The following is a 22,659-nucleotide window of genomic DNA, read 5'->3' on the forward strand; positions in this document are numbered from 1 at the left end:
ATCATTTCACTTGCCTTCCAACCCACTTCTTGTATTATGAGAAATGGTAAATTCTTTTTCTTTTATATTGTGGTTTGGTTTTTGTTTTTGTTTTTTTTTTCCCCCAGACCATTCATAATTTTGCAGATCTCTATTGTAACATACCTCAGTTACCTCATCTCTAAACTGAACAGCCTATGTAGTCTCTTCCTGTATGTAAGCCATTCTTGTCCACTGATTATTCTTACTGCTTTAATTTATGATAATTCTGGTTCCAGTTTGTGTGTGTGTGGATATATATATATATATAGTTTTAGTGGGAAATACCAGAGCTGAGGACAACATTCCAGATGTGGGTAAGTCAGAATTTAAGTCTTTCCATGGCATCTCCAGTTCTACTGAATTCAGAAAGGAGCTGAAAGGCAAACAGCTGGTTGCTGAATTGGTACCAGCTGCAATCGGTACAAGTCCTCTTGTAATATGCAAGTACTTCTAAAAAATCAAAGGATTAAATAAACATAATTAGCAGTGGCCCAAAAATGTAGAAAAAAAGTCCAATCACTGAACAATAACAAAATTTTTCCCAACACCCAAAACAAACCAGGAGCAGAAAAACAAATTTGAAAAATGTTACAAACACCAACCTACAGTGCCAAATGTTGCCTTCTGCATTGCAAAATTATGGATTATGTTTTTATTTTGAATTCCAAGCAGAATAAGTTGGATTCTGTGAAAGTTTAAAAATTAACGACTACACTATTTTCTGAGGGTAGCAAGAGTTACTTAGAAAAGCAAATAATGCAAAGCAAGTGTTATGACTGAAAAGAGAATACAAATGATGAAAGCATGACAGCTACTGATGGAGGACTATGGAACGATCAACATGAAGAAAAAGGTAGAATACTAGTATTAAGAATCTGGAATATTACATGAGATATCATCTCTGAGTACTGTAGACTGGAAAATTGTGAAGTCATGACACCAATTGTTGAACCTTTATTACAACAAATAAATTATGTTTAAAGTGCTTCCTGTAGTTTCAGGGTTGAGCCAATGTAATGAGTTGGGAAACTGGATTGCAATTGTACTTATATCAGTCTTTCCCCAAAGTCTAAGAAATCTGAGGTGAGCATTCAGAGGCAAAAATGTGAATTAATGTCTGTTTGAAAGTTGATTATACTAAGGGTAGGGACCTTTCAACCTGAGGAGAGACTTTAGCTCTCAGAAATATTTTGAGACTTCGTAAGGGCTGGCCGCTTGGAAGAATCACCTTTGGACTAACTAATGTTTTCCAGGTTATGCTTCAGAATAGTTTCAGGTACCTGCAAGGAACAGAGGTATTCTTTGGGGCCACTTTTTAATAACTATTTCTCCTGATTCAAGCAGGTCCACTTTCTGTTCCCATCTAGTCTCCTTAGCTGTGATGATACTAATGACTGTGGGGCTATGCAGGGAAGAGGACCAAATTGAAAATATGTATTTTTGATTTTGATTCTTTCATTGGATCAGTTCCCCAGTTTTGTATCCCTCTCCACAGTGAACCACATGTGACAGTAAAGGGTATATGAATGTTTGGAGCCAAGGCAGGCAAGTAGGAATTTCTTAACCCTGAAGCTATTCTGGAAGGATTTTCTTAGGGCCATAGCCTCAGATACAGACAGGTGTGACATGTTATCCATCTATATATTTTACTAGGCCCTTCCTTTTTGCTAAAAATATAGAACTCTTGGTGTCATGATAATAGGTCCATTTGTTTTATTTCAATAATGACCTAGCTGTTGAATCAGCTAGCAGGGGGAGGAGTGGATGTGGCAATGGAATCAATTAGTTAAACTGGCCAGTCACTGACAGATAATGAGTGAACAAGACTGTACCAAGATTTGTTACAGACAATTAGACCAACTCACAGCTGGTAAGGTGGAGAAGCTATTTTCATATACCTAACACTGGATGCCTATGTAATAAATAACTACCTGATTGTTTGAAGAGACACTCATTCTTGTCACTATCTGCAACTAATCACTGCAACACTGAATATGGATATTAATTCAAGTGAGCTGGCAATTTACAAAGGAGAGGCAGTAGTGAGTATTTGGAGCAAAGAACTTTTCAAGAAGCAATATCCTTCCTTAACTAGGACATCTTGTCATATAAACTAGTAAGACTGATGTAGAAAAATAGTGTGGTAGGATATATAGCTAAACATAACACCTCTTCTTACCTTGCCCTTCAAATGTGATATAAATATTTTCCAATAATGGAGAATTTAAAAGCCACCCAGAAAATTCTCATTGTCTATGAAAGCTTGAAGACTCACTCTGCTCAAGAAGCATGTTCTAAGGCATGGTAAATTTGGGAAAGGGTGTTAGAGAAAGTAGGTGTAATACAGTAGCAACATTTTAAATTACTTTTTGTGTTTTTAAAAGGAAGTGGAATGCAGTTTCTAATGTGTATTAGAGATCTCGTATCACCCCATTAGCAGCTGTGACACAGAAGATAAGATTAATTATTTCCTTTTTTTAATGACTAGATTTATTCAGTAAAGGCTGAAGAGTATGTGTGACCATTTCACAGGGAAGCAGAGGTGGTTAATGAGAGCTTCATTAAGATTGATGACCAAACAATACTGCAATAAAGGCATAAATTCAGAGGCTGGGATGTTATAAAGACAGGAGAAAGTGTTGTGAACACGTAGTCTGACCTTTTCTGGAACAGAGGCTGTTGGATTTGGAATTAATATCCTGACTACGAAAAAAAATTAGTTGAAAAAGATTTTCCCTGTAGAAGATTGTACCAGAAACTGTTTGTAATTTTTCTGACAGCTATGTCAGTAACGTTAAAAAATTTACTTAATTTCAAATCTGATGTTGCTTAAATTTGAATTCAGTGTCTCTTGCCCTGCTAGGTGTCTGGGTGTAAACACAGACAAATGATGTCTGTCCGTTCCTGAGAAGTTGAGGGCTCACCCATTGCTTTTTGCCCAACCTGGAACGCCAGACAGGTAAGATTAACCACTTTTTGCTTTATTGCCAGAAAACTGTCTTTGACTTTGAAACTGAAGAGCTCTCCATTACTGCTTTTCCTTCCTCCGTATTGATACTTGATGGCTATGATAAACTCACACCTTCACCTTACTTTTCATAAACTAAAAAAAGCTGTGTCTTTCAAATTTACACCAAGACATTTTTCTAAATCTTTAATAATTCTTATGGCCTTTTTCTTGCGTATCACCATTTTTAAGGCCATCTGTCTTAAAGTGAGAAACTTGCACTCGATACACTCTTCCATCTGTTCCTACAGCAGTGCAAATCAGAGGCAGTTTATAAATTAGCACTTTTCTGTGCAGCACTGTTTGAGTGAACCTGATGTTCATCTACGTGCCCATTGAGAGGTCCAACTGCTTTCATAGTAGTTGAGGGCTGAGTCTTAGTGTATATATGTATGAGTGTCAATGCATGTGGATTTCTCATCATGAAAAACCCAACAGCAGCTGAAGAGATTAGATTGTTGTGGATGACTGAGTAGAAGTGATGAGACTGATAGTATTTTGTGTGACTCTAAAAAGATACTGAGAACTATCCTGTGTGGTGATCATGTTGAAAGAATTTTTAAATAGACTGCTTGGCCAAGCCTAAGGGCTACAAAAGAAAGAAAATATGAGAAAGAAAGGAGACAAAAGAGCACCCTCATATTGCAAACTGCAAACTGAGTCATAACTTATTCATCCTGGTTTTAGCATTATTTTTTTTCCATCCAGATTTTAAGGTCTTGACTGAAGTATCTTAGTTGGGAGGAAAAACTCCCATGCTGCCTCTCTACTCCATAGAAACAGACATTTCCAGGGGGCTCTTCATCTCTGTTTATGGGGCCCTGTACTTTCACTGACCACCTGTTATGTGATACAAAGTAAGTCTCACTGCTTGCACTGCCAGATCTTCATCTCTTTATTGTTATTAGAGAACAGCAGGAGAGAGCAACTAATGTGTAGAAAGGCAGATTTATGCGGAGTACATGAGCATTTAGACTTTCCTACAGGAAAAACTTTCACTTACAAAGATTGTAGGGAAAACCAGCTATTAACCTTCATCATAATGAATAATTAACCATGACAACAGCTGAAATTAAGTTTCATCTCCCAGTTAATGTTCGTCCAGATGGACAATACCTGAACTGACCAAAACCAAACAGAACCACACCTCACTCATTCTATATGTCAAATCTGCTCATGCATGAAGCAGAATTGACTTCTTAAATAATTTAAAATTATTTTTAGCATGTGAGCTACTTAAGATCTTTCTGTTCTGAGAAGGCTGTGTATTCTTCAAAGTGTAAATTCTCTGAGAATGCTACACACTGTATGTACAACTCAAAAGTTGCACAGAAATTACAAGGAAAGACTTCTGGGAGAAGAACCCAGAAAAGCAGTCTAATGTTCATATGGCTATAAAACTGTCTGAAATACTGCATTTCTGTGACATGCTCTTTTAACAGAAGTGCAAAGCATGGGAGCTGTGGGAAACATGAGGGAAGATCAAGGAGCTTTCCAAGAGCAAATGAGTACTTAAGGTTCAGTTTTGACCTCGAAAATTTTGCCTAAATATAGGTCCCCCCAAATCACTTCTAAATACAGGGGGAGAAACTTTCTTAAGCTATCCAGCTGTATCTTCAAAGTCTTCTGATTTCAACCTGCTTATGTTTGGTTTTAATCCTACGATATAATGTTTACTGTCAGTGCTAATGTTACTGTCAGTGCTGAAGGGATGTTTGGAAGCCTCCTTTGAGGTTAGATTGGATGGTTCTCCATCCCAACACTTCACTTGCACTATACTGCAGGCTATCACAAAGGACAGACCTGCAGACTTAGTGATTACTGTTGCATCAGACAGATGTGCTGCCTTGGTGCTTCAGTCTGAGGAGAAAAGACAGGGCAGTGTGCACAGTCTTTTTTCTGAAGCTCTCCTGAACCAAACTTTGGAAATATCAAGGAAAAATAATGGTATGAAAAAGAGGGAAGACAATGAGAAAACTAATATCAGCGGAGAAACAAAAGAAAACCACAAAAAACCAAACAAAAAACTAAAACAAACAAAAAACCTTCAAAATCCCACAAAAAAACAAGCAAATAAAAAGAAACCAAACCAAAGCAAAACAAAAGACTGAAGAAAGAAGACTAGAGAATACAGGAAGAGACTGATTGGAAAAAGCACACAGCCAGACACTAGTAAATTTTGCCTTTGATTCACTTGTGCTAACACTGGAAAGCTTGACAGTGTTCACCATACTGATTTTTAAATAATTGGTAACAAGCTCTGGAGCTGAAATGTGGAAAGCAAGTCCTACCTCTCAGAATTATTGTTTGAAGCTGGCAGCCTTCTGGTGCAGATACCACTACATCCATTTTGCCTGGCTCACATCAGGGAAGTTTTCTTTGCAATCATAAAATGTGGACATGAAACTGTTATTTTATCCATGGCTAGCTCCTGAAGCACAAGATGACTCTCTCATGAGGGAAAACAGCCAGCTCACTAAGCTGCCCTGAGCAGGCCAAATGTGACCTGCAGAGCAAACAAATGCTGGGACTGAATAATAAACAAGGAGCAAAATAGTTATAAATAACATTTTAACAGAAAATTCATTGCTGAAAAGTTATAGCAGAATGAGATTTTAAGAACAGTATGCTTAGCTGTGATTAGTAGAGAGACAATGTTCTCTGTGTGCTTCTGCTTTGATATTCAGCAAATACCTTGGAGCTTTTGTTTTGGTTATTCAAACTCCCCAGGGCAGGATATTCCAGGGTTGCTCAACAAATAACTGCTCAAATGATATTGCTTAGGCTGCTTGTATCTGACAGAGTAGCCCTACCCAACTGTGCAGATCCTTTTAAAAAGCTAAAGAAAGGAGAAGAAACAATTAAGAACAACTTTGCCTAAAAAAGGAATAGAAGAACAAAGATGAAGAGGGAAAGGAATAAGGAAAACATGAGAATGGAAATCCCCAGTCGTTTCTGCACATGAGGCATACAGACCCTCACCAAGAAAGGAGAACGTTTCAGAATTAGTTTGGAGGTGGTCCTGGAAAATGTACATGAAGAAAAATTCTGCAATGGCAGCAGGGGGGATGGACTGGATGTGAACTTAACTGGGTCTCTTCCATCTCCAGTTTCTATGAAAACAGTCACCATTCTTTAGCAATATGATAAATATTTAAAAAATCATAGATACAAACTAAATCAAACATATTAAATAACAAGTTCAGCCAATTTAATCATGACTTTTCAACTTTTTAAACCAAAACAGCAGGGAGGAAGAAGGAACAGGCTTGAGATTTTTAGTCCTCTTTGTTTGAGCCTAATTCACATAGGACACACCTTCATGAGACTTGTTCAATAACATTTGTGGAGCTGAGCTGGAGTTGTTGTTGGATTGTCCTCAGTCCATAAGGCTGCTGGTTTTATCCATTGCACGCTGGATGCTGTTTCTCTCTAGCAGCTTTTAATTCAGATTTTGCCTTGTTTATGTTTCACTCCTACCTGGACCAGTGGATGTAGTACATTGGTAGTGTAATACCAGTTTAGTCCTTTCATCCTTTAGTCATCAAATGCTGATTCCTTTCTTCATTCTTGCACCAATCAAAATAACATCATCTGCCCTCTAAGAGCAAAGCCACTCCTCTGTAAGGCATCCATGTGTTGCAGATACAGACCACGTGGTCCTCAGCAGGGGAAGAAGAAATTTTGATTTGAGAAACACAGAACTCATTATCTGAGCACGTGGCATATCCATAAAGTTTAGCTGCAGTGAGGGGACTTGTGTTCATGGGACAGCCACTAGACAGTGATATAGCCACATTTACACAGCCAAAATATGTCAGCCCTGGCCTCTCTCAAGCATTTCCGTCACAGCTTAACAGCTCAGATTTTCTCTGAATTCAAACCAAAACTCAGCTTGCATATGCTGTGTATTCTGAGTATTCTGTGTATCCTGAGTATTCTGAGTGTTCTGTGCATATGCTGTGCATTTCTGAGTACTCACCATGCTTGAGAAAAGCCTTTTCTCCTGTACAAGAAAAAGATGAGGAACATTCTGTGATAGAGGAAACCAGGCATTTGCCTTGCCTGTGGTGCTCGGCTTGATGAATAGAAAGAAGATCTCTGCCTTCCGGGTTGTCAGTCTTCAAACTGTCAGTCTAGTTTCTTTTATTAAAAATAAAGTAGTTAAAGAAGTTGAGGCAGACATAATCATTCTCCCTGTCACGTATGTCCCTGAGCCTATGTATCAGAGCAGACAACGGAGATTCTAGTTTAGCCTTTATCAGTATAATTCTCTTCAGCATATCAGGTCTTTGGAACAAGATTCAGCCATCAGTAACCTGGTTCAAATTTGGGATTCAGCTTCCCAGGTAACTGGCTAAAGCAACTTAGACCCACAGCTGCTGTATTAAGCATACCTCTAGCAAGTGCCAGCTACATGCTTAGAAAGCTTTGTTAGAATCACTGTCACAGTTTCCAGTCTGATGCACAGCATGCCACACCCTGGATAGGGAACACAGATAAGTCAAAAGACGCTTACTTAGAGGGTCAGCAGGATCGTCAGAGGCATCAAAGGAACTATGACCCAAACATAGCTTGTCCAACTGTGTCCTAAAGGACAATGCATGGTACCCTGTTTGCCTTAATTCTGCATAATAAGGTGTATTGCACAGACAAATCCTTAGTAGGTCCAACTGACTACAGACGTCCTTCCAGTCAATGGTCTCATTCAGGATTCCTCCCCAGCAGTTGCCCACCTCTCTCCCAACCCTCTGTTTCTTCTGAGTTGCCAACATGCCTGGGCATCTGATGATATACAGTTGCAAACCACACCAGCCCAGCAATCAAACAAAACCCTTGCAAGAGCAAAGTAGTTGTTTCTGTTGGTCCTTCTGAACTCTCTCCCTGTTCTCTGAGACATCCCTTGTTGCTCCCTGAAGAATCTCCCCACAGGTGTCTTTCCATCACAAGGGGCCTGCTACAACTTGACAGACTTGCTTGACTATACAGCTTTTGATCCTTTGAGATCAAACCCTGAGGGCCACAGTGCAGTAGAGGTGACCACACTCCTCTGGAAACCACAGAGCTCTTGTGCCACCTAGCTTTTTCTCTTTACCCTTTGGTTTGGTGTTCCAGATCAACCCTTTCTGCCTTTTCCTTGTTTAACTGTTTGTGGCGTTTCCAGGAAATACTCAAAGGTGTTTTTGACTGGTTTTAAAGGAACAAATATCTACATGTTCTATGTAGTTCTGTGTGCTCTGTGTTCTGTAGTTCTGTGACAGGCACATAAATGCCTGTTACTTTACTCAGGCTTAGATACAAGGACTTAGATACAATGGATGTAACTTTGCTACCTCGGCTTGTGTAGTTACCCTCTAGGAAGCTTCAAGGTGTCCAGCAAGAGGTCCCTATGGGCTTGTTGTGCTGTCTCATGCTTATCAGTAGAAAGAGTTTTTGCTCTGCTGCTACTATCATGGTGAAAGAAGAAATCACAAAGTGATGTAGTGTCATGCCCCTGTACTCAACACTGGTGAGGCCACACCTCGAGTCCTGTGTCCAGTTCGGGGCCTCTCAGTTTAGGAAGGATATCGAGGTCCTGGAGCAGGTCCAAAGGAGGGCAACCAGGCTGGTGAAGGGATTCGAGCACAGATCCTATGAGGAGAGGCTGAGGGAGCTGGGGCTGTTCAGCCTGGAGAAGAGGAGGATCAGGGGAGACCTCATCACTCTCTACAACTCCCTGAAAGGAGGTTGGAGCCAGGGGGGGGTTGGTCTCTTTTCCCAGGCAGCTCTCAGCAAGACAAGAGGGCACAGTCTCAAGTTGTGCCAGGGGAGGTTTAGGTTGGACATTAGAAAGAATTTCTTTACTGAGAGGGTGATCAGACATTGGAATGGGCTGCCCCGGGAAGTGGTGGATTCTCTGTCCCTGGAGATATTTAAAAAGAGACTGGATGTGGCACTCAGTGCCATGGTCTGGTAACTGCAGTGGTAGTGGATCAAGGGTTGGACTTGATGATCTCTGAGGTCCCTTCCAACCCAGCCAATTTTATGATTCTATGATTCTATGATAATGGAGAGCTCCCAGTGATATTAAGAGAAATAATAATTAAAAAATACCACCTTTCTGTTACATTGTTTCCTGTTTGATACCACCATGGCTCAAATACAAAAATTTACTGCATAAATTCCATGGTTGTCTAATGGAGGCGTGGGGGGTGGGGGTGAGGGGTTGGCAGTGAGGCAAATAACACAGCAATATCTAAATTACAGATTTTGTGGACGAAATTTGGAAAGGTACTACAATCTGACGTCTGACCTGGATCATTTCCCATTTTAAAGATTTTGTTTTCTTCCGTCTTTCCTGCCTCTGCCCCATAGCTACATCCAGACGATTACTTAAAATAACCAGCTTCCTCCTCTCCTGCGGTTTCTGCACAGAGAATAGCCTTAAAGAAGTTTAGTTTTGTTGCCATGCTATGGTGTATTCCCGAAAAAAACTCACTCCAAATGCTTGACATACAAAGAAATCTCTAATGTTTCTTCAAAGAAGAGCTTATTTTGAGTTGGGATTCACAACATTAACACTTTTGACTGCTGCAGGGAAGTGTTGGGTTTGCTTAGATACCTAAATGAACATTTAGTTTGATGGGGAATTCTCTGAATTTGTAGGCATTGTTTCTGGAATCATCTCAAATTAAGCTTGATTTAGAATCACGAAAGACATCAGTTCACCTTTGCAATCAGTAATTTACTTTTTTTTTTACCTGGAAAGTATATGTGGTCATTTCATTATGACTGTGCAACTATACTGTGATAGATATCATAAGGATTATGATTTGTTTCTTTAAAAATGAGTGTCCTACAGTCGAAGTGGGGAAATAAATAGAATTCTTTATCAAAATTACCTGCATTCTAATATATGAAATGCTATTTGAGGACCAAGGGGACTTTAAGTACAAAGGTAATTCTGCAGTAATATATGGGCTAGTCATTAACTAAAGTTAAGCCTCATGGTTCTCCTTCAGGATAAAAAATAAAATACACTTTTAATATATTCTAAGCATCACTCTCACCAGTATATTGTAACTCTAATAACATTTTTGCTGTTATTATTTGGAAAAATGAAAACTGGGCTCTCTGGACATATCCAAACCACGAGGGTTGGGCTGTACAATGGCACCATAATGTGAGTATGGGGTTGCTTGCTACTTAAAAAAAAAAAAAAAAAAAAAAAAAAAAAGGCATTTTATTGAATTTTAGATATGAACTGAACTATTGAGTTTTAGATATGAACTGAATCCCAAGCCTGAAAGACAGTGTTGCTCTCAACCAACTTTGACAGATATTTGGATGTCAAAAGCAGTGTAATAATGCAAGTGGTAGCAAATAATGATAAAAATACCGTGTTGTATGCATTTCAGTTCTTAACATCAAAACAAGCTTGTGAGCAGATTAAATCTGGAGCTGTGCATGTCCACACAAACACAGTTCAACTGTAGTGAGTGAACTGAGGATGTGCTGCTTCAAGAGGTACAGATCCCTGCTGGTATCTTTACTGCATGGGGTTCAGGTAGTAGGGCAGAGCACAAAACAGGCAGCCAGACTTCTCCGCTGTGAAGGAGAAGACCCCAGTCTTGAAAGAAAAAGTGAACGATAAATGTTTGGCTTGTTTTCTCCCCCCACAGTAGTGTCCTGCCGCAGGTTTAAGAATTCGGGTACCAGCCTGTCCAGTGCCGCTGCCTGGGGGAAGGTCAAGAGCCGGGTTCCCCTGAACCGTACCCCCTCTTCCCCCCCTCCCCCCCCCCCCATCCCCGTGCCGTGCAGGGGAGCTCGGTCAGCCCAGGGTGGCCCCGGTGCAGAAAGGTTCCCGAGGAGAGAGGTCCCCAAACTTCCTGCACCTCCCGGGCGGTCCGCGCCGATGCCCCGGCCGGGGACGCCGTGCCCGGGAGCCGCGGAGCCGAGGGCCGCTACCTGCGGGCGCAGAGCGGGGCGGCGCGGAGCGGGGCACGCCCGGGCGGGTCCCCGCGGTCGCCGCCGCCGCCCGCCCCGCCTTGCGTGGCCCGTGGGAGCGGGCCCGGGTGCCGGAGGCTGCGGAGAGGGCTGGGACGGGGCCCCGGCCAGGGGTTTCTCTCTCCCCCACCCCCCCTCCTCCCCTCGCCGCCGGTTCCCGTGAGGCTGCAAGTGCCGCCGCGGCAGCTGGGGGGCCGGCGGGGGATGCTGCTGCTGCCGCCGCCCTGCCCAGTGCCGGAGTAGGGGCAGGAGCTGGTGGCGACAGGAGCAGCCCCGGCGGCGGCGGGACGAGGTGAGCGGGGCGCGGGCCCGCGGTGCAGGTGGGTGCGCGCCCGGGAGCGGGGCCGGGGCGGGCAGGGCTCCCGCTGGGACCAGCCCGCCCGCGCTGGGGGCTGGGGGCGCAGGGGAAGGGACGGAGCGCAGCCTGCGGGGTTTGCGCGGCCGGCGAGGCGGGAGGGGAGAGAGCCCGCAGAGCGACGCCGGCGTCTGGCTTTGGGGGTGCAGATACCCAGAGGAGCAGAGCCCCCGGCGGGGCTGGGTGGGGGGCAATCCGAAGGAGAGGGGCAGCTGGGGGCATTTCAGGTTGAGCCCGGCCGGTCGTGCCGGATGCAGACGTAATTCCACCGAGGGACCCCTCCGCCTCCCCTCCCCAAATCTTGGGCAGGGTGGCTTGTCATACATGGAGGATCATGCAAAAAGAGATATTTCCGTAGAGCTCTGATGTGTTTTATCTGGCTGGAGTTATCTAGAAATAATATTGAGGGGAAGAGCAATAATTCATAACAAAACTTTGAAGAGCAACAGGTTGGTTTGCTGAAATCATACGCACTGGGAAGAAGATCACCCCAAGCGTTCCTGAGAGAAACAGGCAAAAAGCAGTATTGTGTAAACTAACCTGTTATGTCTGAACAGAGAATCTGAAAACTAATGAATCTGTCCTTAAAGTTTTAATTCTTCCTTCTGAGGATACAGGATATGATCTGAGAATTTCTTTGATATGTTTAGTTGTTTGAAGTATTTCCCTTTTTATTGACTTTTTTCATACTTGAAACTGATGGTCCATTATGCACACTGTCCTGCTCAAAACCATCTCTGTGTGTCTTACTCTGCAGTCCTGGTGCAAACTACAGTTTACCTTGATAGACACCCTGGACCTCACCCAGAGCAGAGTAGTGGAGGTAAAAGGCCAATGCATCTCCCAGCCATGCCCAGTGCAGTCAGTGCTCCTGACTGGTCATGTTGGGGTGGGGGGAGAGTGGTTTTGCAGGCTTTTCCTCAGATTTCTCCATGTGAATAGTGTCTCTCTCACAGTCAGGACTTTTTTTTTGCTTCCTACTCGAGTTTCACCACCTGGTGTAAATGCAAAGAGGATGTGCTGGGAGGGGCAAGGTCAGGGGAGTATTAGTGAGGCGTTGCTATGTCTATTTCCCAGGCAGTGTAGTGTCCCTGAAAGTGTTTATGCTGATAGTGGAAATCAGAGCCCTTAAGTCTTGTTCTTAACTTAGGCTGGGGCTGGGCAACTGTGGACTCTTTTCACTTTCTGCCCTACCCTCTCACCTCACCATGCTGCAGGATTAAGTTCACCCTTCAATGAGAAATCCAGGTTCCATCCCTGGAGACAGCATCCAGTTTTGTTCCTTGTGCATGCACTGGGGTATGGTCATTGATCTCGGTGTTTTGAAGTCTGGATCCATACATTTCTTCTAGTTGTGGGAGGTGAAGAAATTAGTAGGATTATTATTAGGAACATTTTTGCTGGCATTTACTGAGCTGTGGTGAAGGGTTCTGATGGCTGTTCAGATGAAATATTGTTTCAGTAACTAGTTTACATTTAATCAATGTAATTGAACTTGCAGGAAAGTAGTTTTAAATCAGATTAATAGTGGCATGTTCATGAAGGGAAGGCATACAGAACTTCTCAGAGTAATTTCTTTTATTCTAGGACAGGATATGGCTGACGTTTGGGATAATTTATAAAATTATTAGGGTGATCCCAATGCTCTGCTGAAGTGTGTGTCAAATCTCACCACAGTATCTGACACCCAACCATCCTATCTGTAACATCTCAAAGAGAGTAGCGATGGAGTGGGTGGCATGCAGGGAAAATTTTGACCTCATACACAAAGTAGCAATAGGGCGATATTGAAAGACAATGTTGTAAAGTTCCCTGCTATGCTAAGGAAGGAATTCAGATCCCAGGTCTGTCAGTCTGACACCTTTTGCGCCATTCTCAGGCCTCAATACTTTTGTGATATTTGATAAATGTGTTGGAATTATCTCCCAAAATATAAGCAAAAATACCAAGTCGAACAATAGGAGCTTTTCAGTGAGTTCCTACTCCATCTGCATGTTGGTTGCAAAATGTTGCATCCGCTGTTGGTTACAAACAACCACTTCTGCATAAGTCGATAGACTTTCTCAGTCACTTATTAACTGCAAGAGTGAGGAATGCTTTACCTGCACTAATTTGTGCCAATAAGAACATTACTGACATTCAAGTAGGCTGGGGGAGCATTGACAGTGTTGTAGCTTTAGTACCAAAATCCTCCATTCTGATGTACCACGACTAATTCCGCATGCCTACATTTTTATTTCAGCTCAGGAAGTTAGGATAGATGAAGTGCTCAGCTCACAAAATATGAGAGATTGCAATCTCTTCATGTATAGATGAAACATGAGTGAATGCAGCATGAGCAAGGGACTTAATTGTAAAATCAATTCCCGGATCTGTCCTGGGCTTGGACACCTGACACTGACCCAAACATTTTCTTTCAGTTTTTATGTTTCGGAAGTGAGGAGAAGACATGACTCACAGGGGTTTTTTTTGAAATGTCTTGTTTAGAAAAAGGCACTTCTGAAGTACAGTGGAATTTATATGCAAAGAATTCTGTCTTGTTTAAAGTTATTGTTTCTATATGGGAACTGGCAAAGCAGAGAATTTGCTGATCCTTTTTTCCACCATTTTCAGAAGGGTTCAACTCACTGTTGTGGTGCACAGGGTCAAACTGCTTCTCTGTTCGGCAGTCTTCAGATAGACCTTGTAACTAGATTGTCTGTGCTTGAAACTTGCTTTGGTCTTGCAATGGTCTAAATCCATTCTGGAATCGAGGGGAAAACTTTGTGCTACTAAACTTGATAATTTCTATTGAGTAGTAGTTAGTTTGGGGCACTTGGTGCTGGCTTATTAACCTGTCTCTACTTGTAGTGCCTGGCACTGGGACTGAGACTACTTGGCATTGAATACTTTGCTGTACAAGACACTCAGCATCTGTGTTAGTGTTTCATATGGGTATGGCAGTTACTAAGTGCTCAGGTTCTCATTTTTGCCTCTTGAAAAATGTATATTAACAGGGGGGAGGGTGGGGATTAAACAGGGCTGTGGCATGGCAGATACAGATATGCACCGTTCTCTTGTGCAGAAAGCGAGGGCTGTTTTGCTCTGTCCTAAGGTCCTTGGGTGCAAGAGTACAAGTGCTCATGGTTAACAGTGGCACTTGATGATGGCCACTCCAGCACATTGCACAGGGAATGGGAATTTGTTGAGACACCTACAGAGGTAAGAAAAGGAAGACAAAGAAAAGAAAGAAAGATGGGGAAGGAAAAAGAGACAGGAGCCAGTGTGGCAATAATCTTAGCAAAGGGAACATTTTCCAGTAAGCACTTCTGAATGTGATGTGAAAAATAACAACTGAAAGTTTTATTTTACTACTCAGAGCCCAAATTCTTCCTTTGATCTCTGTACAAGCTTCCTTTTGGCATCTGTTGGAGATCGGTGAAGAGAGGGGAGTGTGTAGTCTTGAATTTATGATGCAATCCATGGACAGTCAAGAAATGGAATTCAGACCTCTTAAAAAATGAACACAGAGCCATGACTCAACCAGAAAGGTATATTCATGGTCATAAATAAATTACGAAAATCAGTCTGTCGTCCCACAGCCAAAATACTAGGTGAATTACCTGAATACTCTGTTTATTGCAGCTAAACTGTTGGCATATATTTTAAAAAAATTAACTCTGTCTCCATGCTACTGTCTACAGGAATTCCTTAATACACATGATTTGTGTAATAGTTTGCAAAAATACAATTTTTTTGAGACTTTTACCTGGGTTCAGGAACTAAATCAGTTGCTTAACTTTCAGCCCAATAAATTAAGAATGCATTAAGTGATCTCTACTGAGTAACAATACATTTTCTACAACGCTTTCTTAAATTATGGGATCAGTTTAGTAAATTTTGCTAGTTACACGGATTACTTGAAAATGGCAATATGTGCACTTTAAAAGATAGATAAAAGCTGCACCAACCTCTCTAGGCAAACAAAATACACAAGAATTCATAGAACTTAAGGTAGTTGATTTCAGGATTTTTTTCAGGTTTTTGTAATAAATAATCAACATGCAGTTCTATTCAGCTACAGAAAGTTCACTTTGATTTGAAAATGTTTTGACACCTGATGCTTCTTTTTGCCCAGCGTGTCACTGATATACTTTGACACTTGATGCCATGAATTCAGACATTGAGAAACAAGATTCTTTGGGTTTCTTTAGATACTTTGGGTTTTCATCTTATTAGAAACAGAACATTTAGGAGCAACCCAAAACAAAGTCTAACATTAAAGTGTCATTATAAATCATCTCTTCTGTAAGAAGCTCTGCCTACTTTCTGCCGTAAGTCTGCCTTCCAGCACTGCAACCTTCCTCAGAGGTGTCTGCTGGGTTTTGCAAGCAGTAGAGCTGCTGACCTCCTAGTGTAACCATTATTTGTCTCCAATCAGAAGATCATCTCTTAAACCAAGGGTCTACACTGTGCTCTGCAAAAGGGAAAGAGCTGATCCCTTTCATAGAGTGCTGAAGTTGCCTCAGGCAGACTAGGTTAAGGAGATGAAAGGCATTCCAGCTTTCCATTGCCTGTCATCATCTCTTCAAGGCAGAGCTTAACAAACATAGTCCTCTTCTTCAGGAAGTACCATCTACCTGTCTTTTCTGCTTTCTCTTCTCTGTGTTTTATTTTTACCTTCTAACCTTAATCTTCTTGAAAAGGGGACATTTATTCCCCATTCCTGGTTTTCAGCCTTCACCAATGGTCTGACACCATTAGTTAAGCATTTGCCTGTGAAGTTTCTTTGCTTGAGAAGAGCCTATGCTAAACAAGCAACATTAAAGACAAGCCATTGGAGGCATGTAATATTATGGTGAGATTTCCTGCAGCCTCATTACTCCTGGATTCTCTAGTAGCAATTGGAAATATCAGGAGGGGAGGTGTATGGGAGCAGACTGACTGGTTCAGTGAATGTGCAAAAGATCTATGTCTCATACTCTCTGTTAGTGTCAAAATGTTCAGCAAACTCGGGAGCATCCACTCATGGCTTTGTTCACATTGTCCATTGCACAAAACTCTCCATAGAGGCAAGGCTGAAAGGGAAGTTGAGATCTGGCGATGATGGAGCTCATCAGTCAATTACAGATTAGGGTCTGAGGTATCAGATGGGTAATTCATCCAGTCTTCAACTTAAATTCTTCTTTGCTGAGACTGAGCTGATCTGGAGCTTGCAGATGGTTTTTTTAGCACACTTCCCTCTTCCCAGAAAGGTTCAGGTACTTTTTGAAAACCCAACGAATGACATTTCAGATACACAGCAGTATGCTGCCTAACTCACAGCATCTGTACCTCAGAAGGGCAAGGATTTTTGTGGGTCCTGTCTCAGGTCTCCAAACAAGTGCAGTTATCTCTGATATTCTAGCAGGGCATGGTTTAAATGGTTTCTAGCAGGCACATTTAAATGTCTAGACTAATGCCTCAATAGTTGGTGTTTGTGGCAGGGTTTGCATCCTTATTCCCTTCTCCTTTCACCTCATTGCTGTCCTTGGCACACACATTTCTGCTCAGTTCTTTGGCATCACTTGAAACCCTGTTGTGGGAAGCCATGATTGAATGGGTCCACATGTACCACGCTCAGTCTGCTGGGATAGCTGCTTTCAAGACAACTTTGTGTGGTTTTAAATATTTTGAATGTACCAAAATCAGTACTGTTAGGAACTTTGATTGACTCTGAGCAAGCAAGCTATCCAAGTCCTACAACAATCCAGTTTTTAAATCTCTCTTCTTGTACATTTCAGATGATGTTTTCCATTTAACCTTGAGCTGGAATTTTACTAAGCTGTACCCCCTCTACACCAAGCACTATGCTCTATACCATGTAGTATTGAAATTGTGGAGGTAGTTCCCTCCAGGATAATGCACTGGAAATGTAACAGTCGTCTCAAAAGACAACTAATCTATGCAACATTTAAGTCCCACAGATATTTTATGTCTTCTGCATAGCTATATATTTTGCAAGACTGTCATATTCTTGCACAAATGATAAAATATCAAACCCTGCTTATGAGTTTCCTACATTCAGTGGCCTTCATTCTAGAGAAAATGCACAGATTTATAAACTGAGCTGTAATCCTAAATCTTGCGTTGCCTGTATTTATTATTTCAGGGAACCTGCCTACAGTCCTTATCTTACCTTAGGGAGGCAACTGTAATTCTCCTGTTTTATGTATTAGAGATTGAAGGGGCTGAATCCAGTTAGTGAATTACAGTCTGGTTTCTAAACAACTGAAATAGGTTCCACCTATTGCACACAATGTTCTTTAAATCCATTACTCCCTATGATAACCTTGTCTAAAGCATTGCAATGGGGATGCAAACATTAATATCAACAGTGGTGTGTGAATGTATATGTGAATATATAAGCATGAATTCTTTATACGTTTTAGACTTCTGCCTGGAACAGGCACACTGATAGCAGATTATGCTTCTTTTATCTCCCAGCATAGTTTTAGATTGAGTAATTTTAGCAGCTTGCTAAAGCACAATTACTGCTGCTTCCATTTCTCAGGAAGTGATGGTTGCATTGTTAATGGTCTCTGATGTGTCATGTCCATTTTCATGGGCAATTGTATACCTAAGCCTTTGAAAGCAGACGTCTATCAGAAAGCTCTGCTTTAATCTTAAGAAGCCTTTACTTTTCCTCCCCTGCAGTTAGATGAGAGAACATAATTTCAATATTCTACTTGGGAGATTTCAGTTGAAAACTTTGAGCAGTGGGTCTCTATGAAGTGATGCAGGAGGGACAGTGTCAATGTTCTGGCTTGCAGAGATGAGATCTCAACCTCCCAGGTTTAAGCAGTACCTGGGTAACACTTCTGAGGATGGAAAAACCTCTGTCCCTAAAGTAGATGATGCATATACTGAGAACCTTTGAGAACCTGAGCATTAATAACTCAGTGTTAATAACTGTAGTCTTTTCCTCTTCTGGAATGCCTGCAACATTTACTGTATTTGTCTCATTTTTAAAAAGCACTGAAGTTTTAATTCACAGCTATAAGATCTGGAAGTGTTTAATTTTCGTTGAAAACTGAGGTTCAAATGAAGCCATGTGGTCCCTGATCATCAAAGTCACAGGTAGATTCTTGTTGAGTTTGTCCTCTGGCAATGGAAACATCAATAACTCTGTGGCTGGAGACTCTCACGGGCAGGATCTGTCACCATATATTGAAAATAGGATGAAGCAGATTAAATTTTGAGGACTTGTTTCGCTGTAGTTATTTTCATCACTTTCATAGAGTTTAATTCTGTTTCAGGTTGGGGCAATTAAGTATTTTATGAAGAAAGAGCAACAAAAATTGGACACAATGCACTCTTAATGGAAAGGAGTTGACTACAACCAGAAGTATCCATACATACTGGTCAGTGTCACAGGTGAACAGTACAGAGAGAAGTGCAGTGGTTCTCCTTGTTGTTGGACTTTGCACAGTGATAGAGCTAAAGGTACTTTGGTAGGGGCTTATATCTAGCCATTTTTCAGTCCTTGCCAAACTGGAATTGCTCTAACTGAAGCAGAGCATGTCTGATGTTTTATCATCAGCACTGCATGAAGTAGCTGGCAGTGCAGTGAGATGAGAGGTGCTGCAGTGATAGCACCAAACCCAGCAGCAGTGAGAGGGTCTGGAGCAGATGTAAAGACCTAACGAGAGGCAGCGGTGGGGTGGGAGTTGAGGTTGGCACAGAGCTGGTACCGTCCACTCTCTGACAGACCTGCCTAGATGAAGTGCAGAAAGAATTTTTTCCCTTGTGTGGCTGTCAGAGTGAACAGGGTCAGCAAAGGATGAGTGCTCCCCATTTGTTACTTGTATGAGGATGACATAATTTTCCTATATAATGCTTGGTTCCTTTCTCCCCTGACACACTGTCCCTTGTTTTGTGCATCAACATGTTATATGTAGACACAGACTTATTGCCTATTAGTGACACTGGCATTTTTAATATCCATGGTTCTAGATGGGGACTAGTAATGGTGGCAGCAGCCAGCATTTGATGGTATTTTTAAAGAACTTTTAGGTAGGTGATGCTAAAGATCTCAAGACAAAATATACACAGCCATAGGCTGGATGCTGCTATACTGTGCTCCAAATGACATACTGCAAGAGGAGACTATTGACAAAGATTATTATTGAGGAACAGATCATTTTAATGTCACTATATCAAAATAATTTGAATAATATATACTGAAATTTCTTCTCTTTCCTGAAAGTTTTATAGTTTTACCAAGCTATCTCTCCTATAAGCAATGACATGATATTGTTAGTTTCTGCAGTTTTTAAAGTGAATTCTTATTCTGGGAGGTGATTTGTGGTAGTCCCATTTACTTATTCAATATGTCTATTGCCATATTTATCAAGATGATTGCTGCAGTTACTAAAGACTAGAAAAAATTCTAGGCACTGTAGTTTCTCTTCACATTGCAGAGCTGACACAACAGTTTGTATCCTATCTCTTCATGTGCATTGCCTGGAGAATTACTGTCTTGTAGTTGAGAATTTTTGACAGTTCTGCCAAGAAACTGGGGGATACAGAAGAATGTAGGTGACACTGAGGGCATAGTTTATTCTGATGACTTTTTGTTGTTGTTAATAATTTGCAAACTGGCAGGTAAGTTTGGAGGCATGGCCACTGGAAACAATAGAATTTTGTAAATCATAAAGAGTATACTTGCACACAGCACATGTGGAGTATTATTTTGTTTTTACAGGCACCTTTTGAAATAACCCTAGAATATATCACCTTGTTTTAAAGATCTGCTTGTAGTAAATCACAGCACATTGAAATTGCTGTCTCAGAAATGAGAAAGGTTTGCTTGACTGAGCCAGGATCTGAACAAACAGATTCTAGACAATGAAAACAGTTGACAACAGCTTGGCATCCAGATACTGTCTTTAATCCAAAGGTCTGAAAGAGCTTTTAAAAATATCTAATTATGGCATAATGGGTTCCTATTTTGTATCAAGGATTGTCACAGTAGAAAAATACACAACTGTAATTTTCAGGTTCAGATTTCCATTGTTGGGTACTTACATTGATATTATACTTTATTTTATTGATCTACATATGGGTTTAGATGGCAAATTGCATTCAAGTTGGAAAATGATCTGATTTCCAGGCCCAAAGTTGGTCAGTGGGAATTCTTGATGAGTATATAAAACATTTAAAAGCCTAAATTATTCTGTTTCTCAGTGATATTTTTTCTCTTAAACTTCTTTTTTAATTTTGATAGTTTTTTTCTGACCTCAGCCTATAATTGCCAGCTAACATATCTTTGTGATACTTGCAGTAATATTATGCAGCCTTCTGCAGAAGCAGAGCATTTACAAAAATTATTCAGGGAACATTACAGAAACAATAACTAGGAAGGAAAAAGAAATCATAATTTTTAGTTATACATGTATTGTGGGTACGTAGGTGTGTAACTAATAATGCTCACTTCCTCCTAAGTGAAGTATTTTAAGTGAGCAGGAGTTCACATCCTGTTAGAGAAGGGGATTATGAGATATATCTCCCTTAATTAAGGGAACACGGTTTCACTAATACACCTGGCATCAGGTTTAGATAACTCATGGCTCTTATCTTTTCCTCTTAACACCCCAGCCTGGTAGAAATAGAAGATGAACACAGTGACTTGTGTGACATCTGCTTTGCCTATATACTTTGTCCAGTTGAAATTAAATGCTCTCTGTTAATTTTATGGCATTGTTTCATCCAAAAAGGCCCTGGAATGCAGTTTTCAAGTTGAGATGTTTCTAAAATACAGAGACCTGTTCACTCAGTACCTGCTCCTTTAGTATTTTCTGCACCTGGGCAAAATATCTGTGGCAATTAAAGTTCACCTTCTCCCAGTGGTTCTCGATTATCAAAAACCCTGTTGAAAGCACAAGGCAGTGGGAATACACCGAGCAGCCCTGTAGCTCCACAGTGGCATGCAGGGATGGGGTTGGCCTCCCTGTTTGTCACTGGATTTGGGCAACTGCAAAGATGGCATAAAGCTATTTTTGTTTTACCTTCTCTGGTTGTATGCCAAGAACAGCTTGGAGAATCTGGGCATGACTTGTACAGCAACATTTACTTTTGTGTAATTGTTTGTTGCAGCAGGGTAGTCCCTTTCCAGTTACATGTTTACATGCTTAAACTAGGGGTTGTAAGAGATGCCTGGATTAATTGCTTTCTGCTTTGTTTTCTATTAATAAAGTAATAAAATCTTTATCTGCACAGACTGTGTAAATCTTAGAGGCCAAAAAGAAATCCCCCTTCCATTGCTTATTTAGTTTGTAAAGCCAAGTGCAGTCCTGATATCTGTTTAAGACAGTGCATGTTTTCAGTGCAACTTAAATATTCTAGGGTAATAATTACACATAAAAAGTGTACAGAAGTCCTCCCAGCAAAATCCACAGCTATATAAAATAGCAAACCTTATCCCAGCCCTTTCTCACTATACTTCTATTATTTTCTAAATGCTTGAAGAAACAGAAAGATCTTGTGGTTCCTCTGCTTATTGTGTCAATGAACTATTCTATGTACACTGTCTTCTTGGACCGTTTCTTCAGAAATACTCTGTGTGTTCCAAGACTCTGCATTGATACATATAAAATTAGAGTAACAGCTGCCTGACATTATATTATTCTAGGAATACTGCATGACTGTGTAAATAAAGGTTGCATGACAATGCAAATCTCAGCTAGTTGAAAAATCAAAAGATTATTCTCATTCATTCACATTTATGGAGACAAAACATGGAAAAATGGGTTCATAGAGCAGGATGGATTTGAGTTCATATTGTGGAGCTGAGTCAGTTAATTCATCTTAGTTCTAGTTCATGTGCTGCCATGACTAAAGTTATTTCAGCTCATTTAAACAAAATATCAAAATAATCATGCAGGTTCAGCTGTGATTTGAGGAAAAGCTCCTTCTCCCTGGTTGCAGGATGGTTTAATCATGCATAAGTAATCAGATAATTATTAATTGAATACAGGTAAAATTGATAGCAGGTTCTGAAATTTTAATTAACTTTACACAGATTTTAATATTTTTCTAGCAATTTGTATCAGGAATTAATTTCTTTTGCAGTTCTTGTAATGTTTGCCATTCCATAGTCTTAAATTATAATAAGTTGAGAAATTAGAAAGCACATATGCATCTATTGGATTCATTACAGGTCACATGATATCAAGAGAAAGAAACTTTGTCCAGTGTTACTTGTCTGAACAACTCTACTGCACTCACAAATTAGAATAATAATCACAGATTTTGTCCCTGCCTGTCCCTT

At 40.9% G+C, this 22,659-nt stretch overlaps 1 protein-coding gene across 2 annotated transcripts in view; it reads left to right on the top strand.

Moving 5' to 3' along the window:
* The first annotated feature begins 10,848 nt into the window (after positions 1–10,848).
* The window catches only part of CASR (calcium sensing receptor), a 78,777-nt gene continuing 66,966 nt past the window's right edge, over positions 10,849–22,659 (top strand). The window contains exon 1 of one of the 2 annotated variants that reach the window (XM_071761536.1): positions 10,849–11,334. The gene's annotated coding sequence lies outside the window, so the exon portion shown is untranslated. The remainder of the gene's footprint in view (positions 11,335–22,659) is intronic. The other variant, XM_071761526.1, reaches the window with a different exon arrangement.

The sequence above is a fragment of the Heliangelus exortis genome, chromosome 1, assembly GCF_036169615.1.
Source record: "Heliangelus exortis chromosome 1, bHelExo1.hap1, whole genome shotgun sequence".
In the NCBI taxonomy this organism is placed as follows: Eukaryota; Metazoa; Chordata; class Aves; order Apodiformes; family Trochilidae; genus Heliangelus; species Heliangelus exortis.